The sequence below is a fragment of the Papaver somniferum genome, chromosome 4 (assembly GCF_003573695.1).
Source record: "Papaver somniferum cultivar HN1 chromosome 4, ASM357369v1, whole genome shotgun sequence".
Classification (NCBI taxonomy): Eukaryota; Viridiplantae; Streptophyta; class Magnoliopsida; order Ranunculales; family Papaveraceae; genus Papaver; species Papaver somniferum.
Genome location: NC_039361.1, coordinates 90,715,601 through 90,726,556, shown reverse-complemented (window position 1 = coordinate 90,726,556; position 10,956 = coordinate 90,715,601). Strand labels below are relative to the sequence as shown.

At 37.8% G+C, this 10,956-nt stretch overlaps 1 long non-coding RNA gene across 1 annotated transcript; it reads left to right on the top strand.

The window, feature by feature from the left end:
• Positions 1-737: 737 nt before the first annotated feature.
• Positions 738-3,596, top strand: LOC113276106. The gene is made up of 2 exons (XR_003323976.1): positions 738-983; positions 2,630-3,596. It is a non-coding gene; the product is annotated as an uncharacterized LOC113276106 (long non-coding RNA).
• The last annotated feature ends 7,360 nt before the right edge of the window (positions 3,597-10,956 follow it).

Genomic DNA, 10,956 nt, shown 5'->3' with positions numbered 1-10,956 from the left:
CCAGACTTTTTTCTAAGTTGCCATCGATTTCCATCACCTGGATCTTTCGTTTTATCCGATCATCCGTTTAAATTGTAAATCAGGAAATCAATCATAGGCTTAATCTATGGGAGGCGGATTTGGTTTAAAGTCTTCAACTGAGTTGAAGCAACTCTTAGTTGGTGTGAGACCGTATAAGGGAATCAATTGCACGGAGTCCTACTGGGATACAAGAGGCATAATGAGCGCAACTGTACCGGAATCATTGGGAGACTGAGTTCAGACTCAACTATTTTTCAGACCGAAGTTAATTGGTAGTAGGATAGTGTCAGTAACGGCTTAATACAGTTTGGTATTCAATCTGGACTAGGTCCCGAGTTTTTCTGCATTTGCGGTTTCCTCGTTAACAAAATTTCTGGTGTCTGTGTTATTTCTTTTTTCGCATTATTTTTTGTAAGGACCCTCAAGCTCGTTAACGCTATTTTACCGTTCAAGAGATGAACAAGAGACGATTAAACCGCTAATGACTCGATTAATTAACGTATATTTTAATTAATAATAATTAATCTAATAATGATTTGAGAAGCGAAACTGGTATCACTAGATAGGTCTCGAAAAGTTATGCGAGATAGACTACTCAAACGTGTCAATCGGATACCGGACTTAGAAGATATTACCAGATTAATGGGAAGGGAAAAATAATCATTTTTGCATCTAAACCGCCTGGTTTCCTTTATCCTATATCTGGGTACCTTTAACATTTTCAGTTGGCCTTATCTTCACCCAAACGAGTGAAAGAGAATTCATTATTCTCTTATCTTTCTCGTTCCTTCTTCTTTCATCTTCTTATTTGTTCTTTCTTTCTTCCTCTCTGTTGGTCTCGGTTCCAAAAGTTTGAGGTTGAATTAGTATGATCGATTCTTAATAAGCTTAGTAACATGTTGATTTGAGGGAGAAGGTGTTGATGCTGCTAGCGATGGAGTTCTGAAAGAAGCAGAAAAAGGGTAAGATTATTTAGGGTTCTGAATTGATTGATTTCTTTTCTTGAAATTGTTTTGTGTCGTCAGATTAAAGATGGGTCTTCTGTAAATTTTGAGTTAGAGTTTTGTTTGAGGTTTAATTTTGGATTTCATAGAAAATTAGGGTTCTTGTATATTAGGGCGTCTGTTTTGGGATCTGCGGATGAAGAAGATGAATTGGTTAAAGAATTGAAGTTGGGTTGATGAATTAAGGTTCTGCAGAGAAGAGATGATGTTTGGATTAACTTACTAGATTTAGAATAGGATACATATGTGATTGTAAAGTGATTTGTACTTAACGGGTATCTAGTGGTGTTTGAATGGTTTTGTGGACTGGTGTTGCAATGGCCGTCCAGAGGAGGTGGGAGTTGGTACTAGAGATGGTGTTGTTAATGTATCTATGATTGCAACTATTAGGGGTGAAATTACAGTTGAACTGTTAGTGCATATGGGTTTGGAGTGGCCTGTATGAAGTAAATTGGCTTTGAAGCATGAAGATGAACTGGATGTTGTCTATTAGATAGGATAGCAATAGTTGTGGTGCTGTTCAACTGAATTGGTGTTGCTGTAAGAAATCTTGAGTTTGTATCTCAGATAGTGTGTTGTGAGATAGTTAGGTGTTGGAGCTAAACTTAGTGATACTGCTGAATTGAGAATGGAGTTGCAAGTATGGAGATTTTGATTATGAAGTTATAGTGTCATGGTAATAGAAGAAGTTGAATTTAATAGAACGGGTGCGGATTTATGTTTATGGGTATGGAGTGTAGGTGTTGATGATATGGGAAGTGGTAGTGACGAATCTGAAGAATCATTAAACCTGTAAAGAAGAGATTGGACTGTAACTGGTGGAGGTTTAGAAACTATAAAGAAGTTGATGTTGAACTGATACTGAGGTTTAGTTGAAGTGATCATGTTAGTGTTGTAATAAGATGTTTTGTGATTGAAGTTTGGTTTAGTAAAAGATGTTGTTGTTTAGAAAAGAATGAAGTCTGTATTAGGGTTTTGATTTGTGTTGTGTGCTGCGTTGCACCATGATTATGCATTAGAAGTTTGGCTTAGGCATTTGGCCTATTAGTCATCCTAGTCAGATTGGTTGTCTGACTTTGTCCTTGGCTGACTTAGGATATCCGACTGAGATGAATCAGTCTAACCCTGAGTTGACTCATTAACCAGTCTTGACCAGACTTGACCCAGTGGACCTTGATCGAGTTAACCCTCTGACCTGGACTTGACCTTGATTATGGACGTGGACTGTTACTTGACATATGACCGTCAGTTTGACTGTTAGTTGACCATGTTGGATCGGGATTTAAATTTATGGGCCGGTTTAGCAGACTTGGGCTTAGGGTCAGTTTATTTATTGAATAGTGAATTGGACCTTATGGTTGAATTAGTCTGTGGTCCCTTTTACAAAGTTGTAGATATTCATAAGACATATATAATGAACTATAGAATCAACCTAATTGAATTAGTAAACCTTTATTGGTGCTAAATATAGATAATGATAAGGTGTGGAACTATAAGTGGGCTTAGAACCATTAGATAGTTCACTTAGCTTATCACTAGAGAATGGTATGAGATTGTGTTATGAACCTTTTGGCTAATCTTTAGAGTGCTTGTGTGATTAACAGTTAGTCGTTTTTAACAACAATCGATCTAAAGATTGAACCAATGGATTATGGATCTCGAGGTAGGCAAGGCTTGTCATCAAAAGAGGTGGGAACTCTGTAACCTTCTTGTAATCATTAAGTTCCTTTTCATATGCGATCATGATGAGTCTTTATTACTTTTGGCATGTTTGTGTACTATCTATGTAAATGCTTGTATGTGCCTTATTGTGCGTGTAATATACGTTGTATGATTTCCCCGCAAGGAGTGTCTGTGATTCCCCACGGCTCTTTGCTAAGTTAAGTACGATGGCTTCTTCCCCGTTTTAATATTACTTAGTAGGGTGGCTTCTTCCCCGTTACAATATATTAGGAGGGAGGCTTCTTCCCCATTTCGATAGTATATACATAATATATAGTAGGGCGTCTTCTTCCCCGTTATAATAATACCTAGTAGGGCGGCTTCTTCCCCGTTTCGTTATTATATATACTATTTTATTTTGGGAAATCACTCGTGTGCATATTATACTTGTTTGTCTAACTTTCTGATCTTGATGGTAATATTCTACACCATAGTTTGTATGGGAACTTTGTGTGGATGATATTATTATTATTGTTTAGGGTTTTTCTCGCGTCTTCTTCTCCAATGAGTTTGACGAGGTTAGGATAACACTTGCTTCTTGTTGCATGAATTGCTGAATGCTTAGATTCATTACTCTTCTTTTCAATTTATGTTCTTAGAACTGTGAACCATGTTAGTGATTACTTGGAAGTTATATGTTTCTTTGGGCACCCTTTGGGACGATGTGCTCACTTGTTCCCACTTAAGTTTCAGTAATCAGAAGGAGTGAAGCGTGCGAAGATATTAGTTTTCGTAGCTTAGTGCTCTGCCGAATATAGTGTTGTCGTGTATTTGTATTATATGTATTCTTTCTTTATTGTGTAAAACAACACATTTATATATTTATATAACATGAGAGACTTTCAAACATACTGTATCAGAGAGTGTTGGGTTTGTTGTTAGCACTTTATGTGAAGATGGTTCTTAAGATTGATAATATGGTTTTGATGCTTCAATTAGGTTATAATCCTATAACTAAGCAGGTTTAGGAGTTGGGGCGTCACAATTTTGTTTATCTTTATAATTGAAATTTCACAGGTTGTGCATTGAGCAATCACAGTATCTATGTGCCACCTTGTTAGTTGGATAAAACTTGATTGATCCTTGCACATTGGTATTTGGTACCGTACAAGAACTCTCTTCGTAGTTAGGTTCACAGATTCAATTCTGTAAACGTTCTAACAACAAGAGAGAGGGAGAGAGGTACAACTCTAGGCACTTTCCTTGGTTGATTTTTTTTCTCTCGGAGTTGTGTTGAGTTTGTCCATGCAGATTGCTTAAGAAAAAGTTGGTGGTATATTTTGGTACCCCCAGCGCTTTCACATATAATATTGAGAGACAATTCTATACCTAATCGATAATATTTAGAGCCAATTCCACCCCTATTATCTTATTGCAGGTCATGCTTATTTCCATAGGCCCTTTAAATAATACTGACAGCCAATTCCACCCCTAATATAAATACTATTGAGTACCAATTCCACACCTAATAATTTGACTTAGTGAGAAGTTGTGGAGAAACATAGTCACTCCTCACAAGGAGACCAAACAACGCATATCAAGATACATACTCATTTCAATTTCATACAAACTTGTTCAAAAGAATCAAGTAATCATCATGCTCGCAGATTAAATGAAAACTTAATAATTACGAGAATGATACAAGTTACTTAATGATTACAAGAAACTTACCAAAATTTCCACATGTTTTGTAGGAAAACCATGTCTACGTCGAAATCCACGATCCACTGCTTCATCATTTGGATAGATCGTTGTTAATAAAGACTAAATGTTAATCACACAATCACTCTAAGAGTTTAGCCAAAAGGGCTCATACAACAATCATATAAGTTCAAAGGTAATGGCCAAGTAAATTATCCAATGATTCTAAACTCATAAATAATGTTAAACCTTCTCATTCTTTAACTTTAACATATTAAAGAGTTTACTAATCCAATTGGGTTGGTTCTACAGTTCACTTGAAAAGTCTTAAATAAATATAAAACTGTGAAGAAGGAACCAAAGGCTAATTCAGACCATAAGGGGTCCAAATCGTCAAAATAGGAAAACTATCCCTCAACCCAAATCCACCAAACCGGCCCGTTAGTCCAAAGCCTAGTCCATATGAGTCAACTGACGGTCACTAACAGTCAAAGAGGTCCAAATAACAGTCATAGTCAAGAGTCAGAGTCCAGTAAAAGGTCGAACATGGTCAAATTCAAAGGCCAACTAAGTCAAGGTCCACTGAGTTAAGTCCGATTCACTACTAGTCGACTCAGTCAGCTAACTGAGTCAGACAACTGACTGGGATGACTAACATGCCTTTGCACATGCCAATCTTCTGTTGCATCAATATTTTGTTTGCGGCTTCATTTCTCCTACCAAATTGACTTTTATCTTTCAACTCACCATAACAACACTTCTAGTTCAACATTCTTCTCAACAACATCATCTTCATAGTTGTATTACCATCTAATTCAATCATCCACAACAATCATCACCTCAGTTATATCATCACCAATCTCAACTTCATTTGAGACTATCCTGCTAAGCAATTCTGAATTATGCTACCACCATAACCACATTCTAAACTCAACTCAAAATCAGACTCATCTATACGCATATCAACACTTTATTAATTCCTGTAACTTCAATTCAATAATCTTCATCATTGTAGCAACTCCAATACTTCAGTTCCATACACCAACTCACCTGCACTATTAGTGAACCTCCGTATCACAAGCTTCTCTATTCCATGCATATTTGATCATCCATTGCAGCTCCAAACAATCTTCATTCCACAATCAAATTTATTAAATTGTCTTGCCAGACAATTAATTCCAGCACCATTCACTACCTAAAACCACCTCCTGTTATACTCGATATATCATCACCATTTCCGTCACCACTCATTCAGACCTCTTTCATGTAAGGTTCAACCTTAGAAGCATTGACATCTTGAGCCACAATCAGTACCAATTCCTCCTAGAGTAACATATAGTCATTCCCAAAACAAAGCTGATACTACCACTAAACTGCGATTGCAACTCTAGGACCACCAATTACGACTATATTCATCAATGCTACAATTCTACATCAATCACCACCAATTAAGCTCTCTAAACCCATACAAGCACCTATTCTTCAATTCCAAACAAAATCTAAGTCAATTCATTTAATTTCTAAACCGAAATCACAAAATTCAAAAAGAAGATAACTTAAGAACCCTAATTACCTTAAATCCCAATTAAAAAGATGCAGGAAATATTCACCTCAATTCCACCATGTTCATTACCTTCTCTACCAGCAACTCTAACTCAAATCTTTCCATCTTGATTTTAGAACTAAAATCAGAAACCTGAGTTTCGATTACCTGAATTACATTTTTCTCTACTTCCTTAATTCAGTGAACCTCTTGAACAACACCTTCCTAGCTTCACTAGGTTTACTAATATCTTCATGGGTAACATACTTGATTCTCAGTTCATGCTTCTGAGAAGAAAAGCGAAGAACAGAGAAGAAGCAGAAGAAGAAAGAAGAAGCGAGAAGAAATAAGAAGAGAAGTGAAGAAAATGATATCCTTTCGATCTGGCTTTGGGATAAGACCACTGGAATAACTAAGGTGAAAATACGAGGGTACCCAAATACACCATAATCTTTTTGTTTCAAACTATAAATCCTCTTACCAAGTGTGATTTTCTATGGACAAAGTCGAGACAATACAACAACTTCGATATTCAAACTTTGTTTGATATACGAGATTGAGACAATACGACAACCAAAGTGTGATACTTTATAATAGGTTCGTACTTAACCAAACTTTATAGGATCACTGTCAAGTATACCGGAGTTCACGTAAAGTGCAATTTACTTCAAATTATATATAAACAGATATAATTTCGAAAAAAATAAACGAATTACACACAAAGATTTTGTTAATGAGGAAAACAACAAGTGCAGAAAAACCCCGGGACCTGGTCCAAAATTGAATACTCTTATAATTAAGCCGCTATACAAAATCTACACCAACTTCGTATAGTTGAGACCAAGCAACTACCCCTAGTTCACTTAGTTTCATCAGTATCCCTGCGCTTCCGACTTCGAAGGTCACGCACTGGTACAATTCCTTTGGATCGTATTCCAAACAGCAAAGGAACAACGAATCTGTTTGGTAATGACTCTATTGATTCTTTCAAGATAAAGATATCTCAAGCCATACACAAAGGCTCTTTTGTTTAACCTAATAAACTCCTTTGCTTGGTTAGATCAATCTATCAATAACTACAAAAGTAGTTAAGTTTAGATTCACAATCAATCAGTATAGATCTCAACGAGAAACTACAAAGCGATGCCGATCTCACGCAACTAATCAATAGAATAAATCTGATTCTAGTTGGATCACAGCTGAGCAAGGTTTGTGCACACACAAAGATATGAGAACTAATAAGAAATCTTCTTCGTCTTCAAATCTTCTTTAATCTTCAATAATAACCTACACAACACCACTTGAATCTCTTGTGATCAATCACACACAGAATGGAGTCTATTAACAATGGATTATCACAAGACGTATTTATATCTAACAACAGTTATAAAGATCACGTCGATACTTCGATCTAGTTTGAATGAATTTATATCAGAAGAGAAGATTCTCAAGAATAACAAACTAGGTGCAATCAAAGTTTCAACAACCGTTAGTCAATCAAATCAATCGAAAACTAATAACACTTCAATTATCTAGTTTCCCACCAACGGTACTCGTAGTGCTTCTTGATCCCACAAAACTCTTTAAACAAACGGTCATAAGAGATTTCACCTAATTAGGATACTTTCTTATCTGAATAGACGTCTCCACCAGAAACAACAAGAAATAAAATTTTCCTAGCTCTTAGGATAATTTGCTAGAAATGCAAACTTAGGTATCTATAGACCAAGGATGTTTGGACATCAAGGAATTTCCAAAACCGAAAATATTCTCAAGATATGCAATGAATGACAAAATTCGGTTTTCTTAACTCTAATATAAATGCTTGTCAAGAATTTCCGAAATCTCTCAATTGAAAATCTCTAATTAGTAAATGCACATTACTATTTTTTATTCTTTAGAGATATGTGAAAAAGTGCGGGAGTACCAACCACACCCAATATTTCGTTTAAGAAATCTGTATGGACTAACTCCAATATAATTCCAAGAGAATCAACTAGACAGTCAGACTCAATCAAGGAAACTATATCCAAGAGTTATATCTCAATTTCTCAAATCAATCTGCAATCGAACAGATAGGAATCTGTGAGATGGATCAATATAAGAAATAACTTGGATGGTACCAAAGACCAATATCCAAGCGTCAATCAATTTCAATCAACAACCAAAGGTTTGATTTACCAATTAATTGAACTACGCACTTGTTGATGGTGGTTTTTTAGTTCAAGGATAAATTTGTAAACGTCTATCTACCTGACCCGACATCAGATGTAGTAGACATTGATATGTCTATATTCCGCGGGGAATTTGGAGAATATATCAAAATCTGATGAGTGCCTATGTCTCTCTTCATATTATATTGAAACGCAAGCTCCTAGATGAATTGTTCACTAGTATAGAGCCTAATGAGTGTATAAGCTCCTAGCTGCATTACTCACAAATGCCGGAGCCTGCTGAGTACTTTTCTTATGCTTTGTTCCCCGGCAGAACTCTTAATATTGATATGGCATGACGAATTTTTGTTCACTCGCAGCAGAGTATCACGAATTTCCAAGTATCAAGGTTAAGGTCCTTGCATAAAGTACTCAATCAGAAAGCGCACTGCTCTCTGGCAATAAAGAATTCTGTGTCAACACATAGAATTCAATCAATTTTGTGATAGTTCACAAAATTCATAAACCTGGATAATTTGCAGAAATTAGGGTTTTGCACCCTGCGTAGTATATTAGACCCCGTTGGTCGAAATTAAGCTTAGGAAACTAAGAAATCGATCCGTTGTGGATTAGTAGGTGCAAAGTCCTACCCAAAACCAGAAAGCAAGGAATAAAAGAGTCGCGGAGAAGGAGTAACAACAAAAGAAGGTGTGTCCACGCCATAGGCCAGCCGACGCCACTTGCAAGTGACCACGCCCCATGTTTCCCAAACCGACCCTTGTTCCCTGTCGACCAATCAGGTTTATTTAAACCTGCCACACTCCCATGAGTTGTGGCTGAGCCCATATTTTCCGGCCCTATTCCCCATCGACCAATCATCGTGTTAAATAAGCCACGCACACCAGAAGTGTGGCCACGCCCGTGCTTGGACGGCCCTCTCTTTTTATTGACCAATCAAGTTTCTCTAAACCTGCCACAATATTAAAATAGGTGGAATTGTGTCAAGTGGTAACCATGCCAAGTTGGCTTCACAAAGACCGCGCCAATATCTTGCGTCAACCAAAAATTCATAGCCACGACAAGGTCATCTCCTCTTCAAAGGTGCAGCGTCAGGATATCATCACCTCTCTGTCTAGAAGGCGCCTGCAATACTTTACGAGGCCCACGACGGATCCCAGTCCTACTCAGAGAAAACAACTTCAGTAACCAAAGAGAAGTGCGACTGGGGACTTCTCATCGCGGTCCATCCCCGACAATAATCAAGCATTCATGAGATGACCCCAGAGACGCAACTGAAACATTTTTTTTGAAGAGACAGAGGGAGTCACGATTAACGACATAACTCTCTCACTTCTACCTCTTCGTTATCCAGAATGTTTCGTCCATGTGATGTTCCAAGAATCCCGTCGAGAGTACAAAAAGCTTGTATCAAATCCCATAGGCGTGGATTCAAGGCGATGCAATTAAGGTAGGCTACACTTGGGGACTGAAGCCTCCTTCAGGTTTAGAAGTTTAAACGCAGTCACTACCTTACCAGTGAATGCAGTAGAAGCACATCTTTCACGAGAAAATAAACTCAGGATAATTACACATGGGGACTGCCAACATGGGATGCCTTCACTTCCTCAACCAGGTTATTTCTGATTTCAACATCATCACTGTCGAAGCTTTACGAGCGGCGGGAATTTCTCAACATGAAGTCGTACACGTGCGTCAAAGACTCCAAAAGCACGACACAGAGATACATTCACATATCCGGCCACGCCATTGGATTTAACATAAGTATACCTGGGGACTGCTCATCGCATCTCATTCCATACAATAGTCCAAGATTTAGAGGATGGTTCAAAGGATGTCGTTTGGAATGAAGTACTTGAAGACTTGATAGCAGCACATCGGCAACAGAACGCCTATAAACTCATCTATTTCACCCAATGGCTCTGGAATATTTTGACCATACAAGCATCCATAACATATCATCATCGCAATCAGAAATTCCAGGCACCAAATAACCTAAAGTCAAGGATGAACCAACAGCGCAACCACAATCTCCAAGATTAGCCCTGACATGATCATTGTTGAGCATATATTTTATCCATCCATCCCAAGAGTGCAATGGAGTTTGGTAAAACTTTGAAATCCACTGGAGAGCTTAGATCCTCATTATTCTGGAGTAAGAACTTTATTACACATTGTAAAGATATCGATGGTACTGTTGGGTGGCTACATGCGCAAAATGGAAGAGAGCACCTACCTTGAGTTCTCCTGGCTCGCCTTGCTGCTTATTATAACTATTGGAGATTGATTTGTTGTCATTAATACACGCTCTACCAATGCTAACAAATGAAAAAGAAGAGCCAGACGCTGCAGACGAAAGTACGGAGCCATACGAGCAATAAAAACAGAAGATGGTCGATACCCCCTTTTTCATACGAACGAAGTTTCTAGAGTTTGAACATAAGAAGGATTCCTTCTTTCTCCATGAACAAAATAGATGAATGGGCGCACCACACTCACGCTCCATAGCTGAACAAGCAGTGTGCTAAAATCTCTGCTCCATAGCCGAACAATAAGCGTGCCAGTACATCACAAAGGGGAACCGATCCTTGTATGGGGTGCATCAAGGTTTATAGAATAAAGGGGAACCGATCCTATGAACATGTGTAACACGTTTTTAGGCAAAGGGGAACCGATCCTATGGACATATGAAACACATATAAGTTAGATACCATAAATATGTGGGGAACCGATCCTAGTACCTAGTCAACCGAATTTTGGAAAGCTAGTGTGACTATGCACAGTACTCACATGGAGGTAGAACCGAAACTTGTTTTGGTAGAACCGTTAAACCCATGATTGTGATTGAATGTTT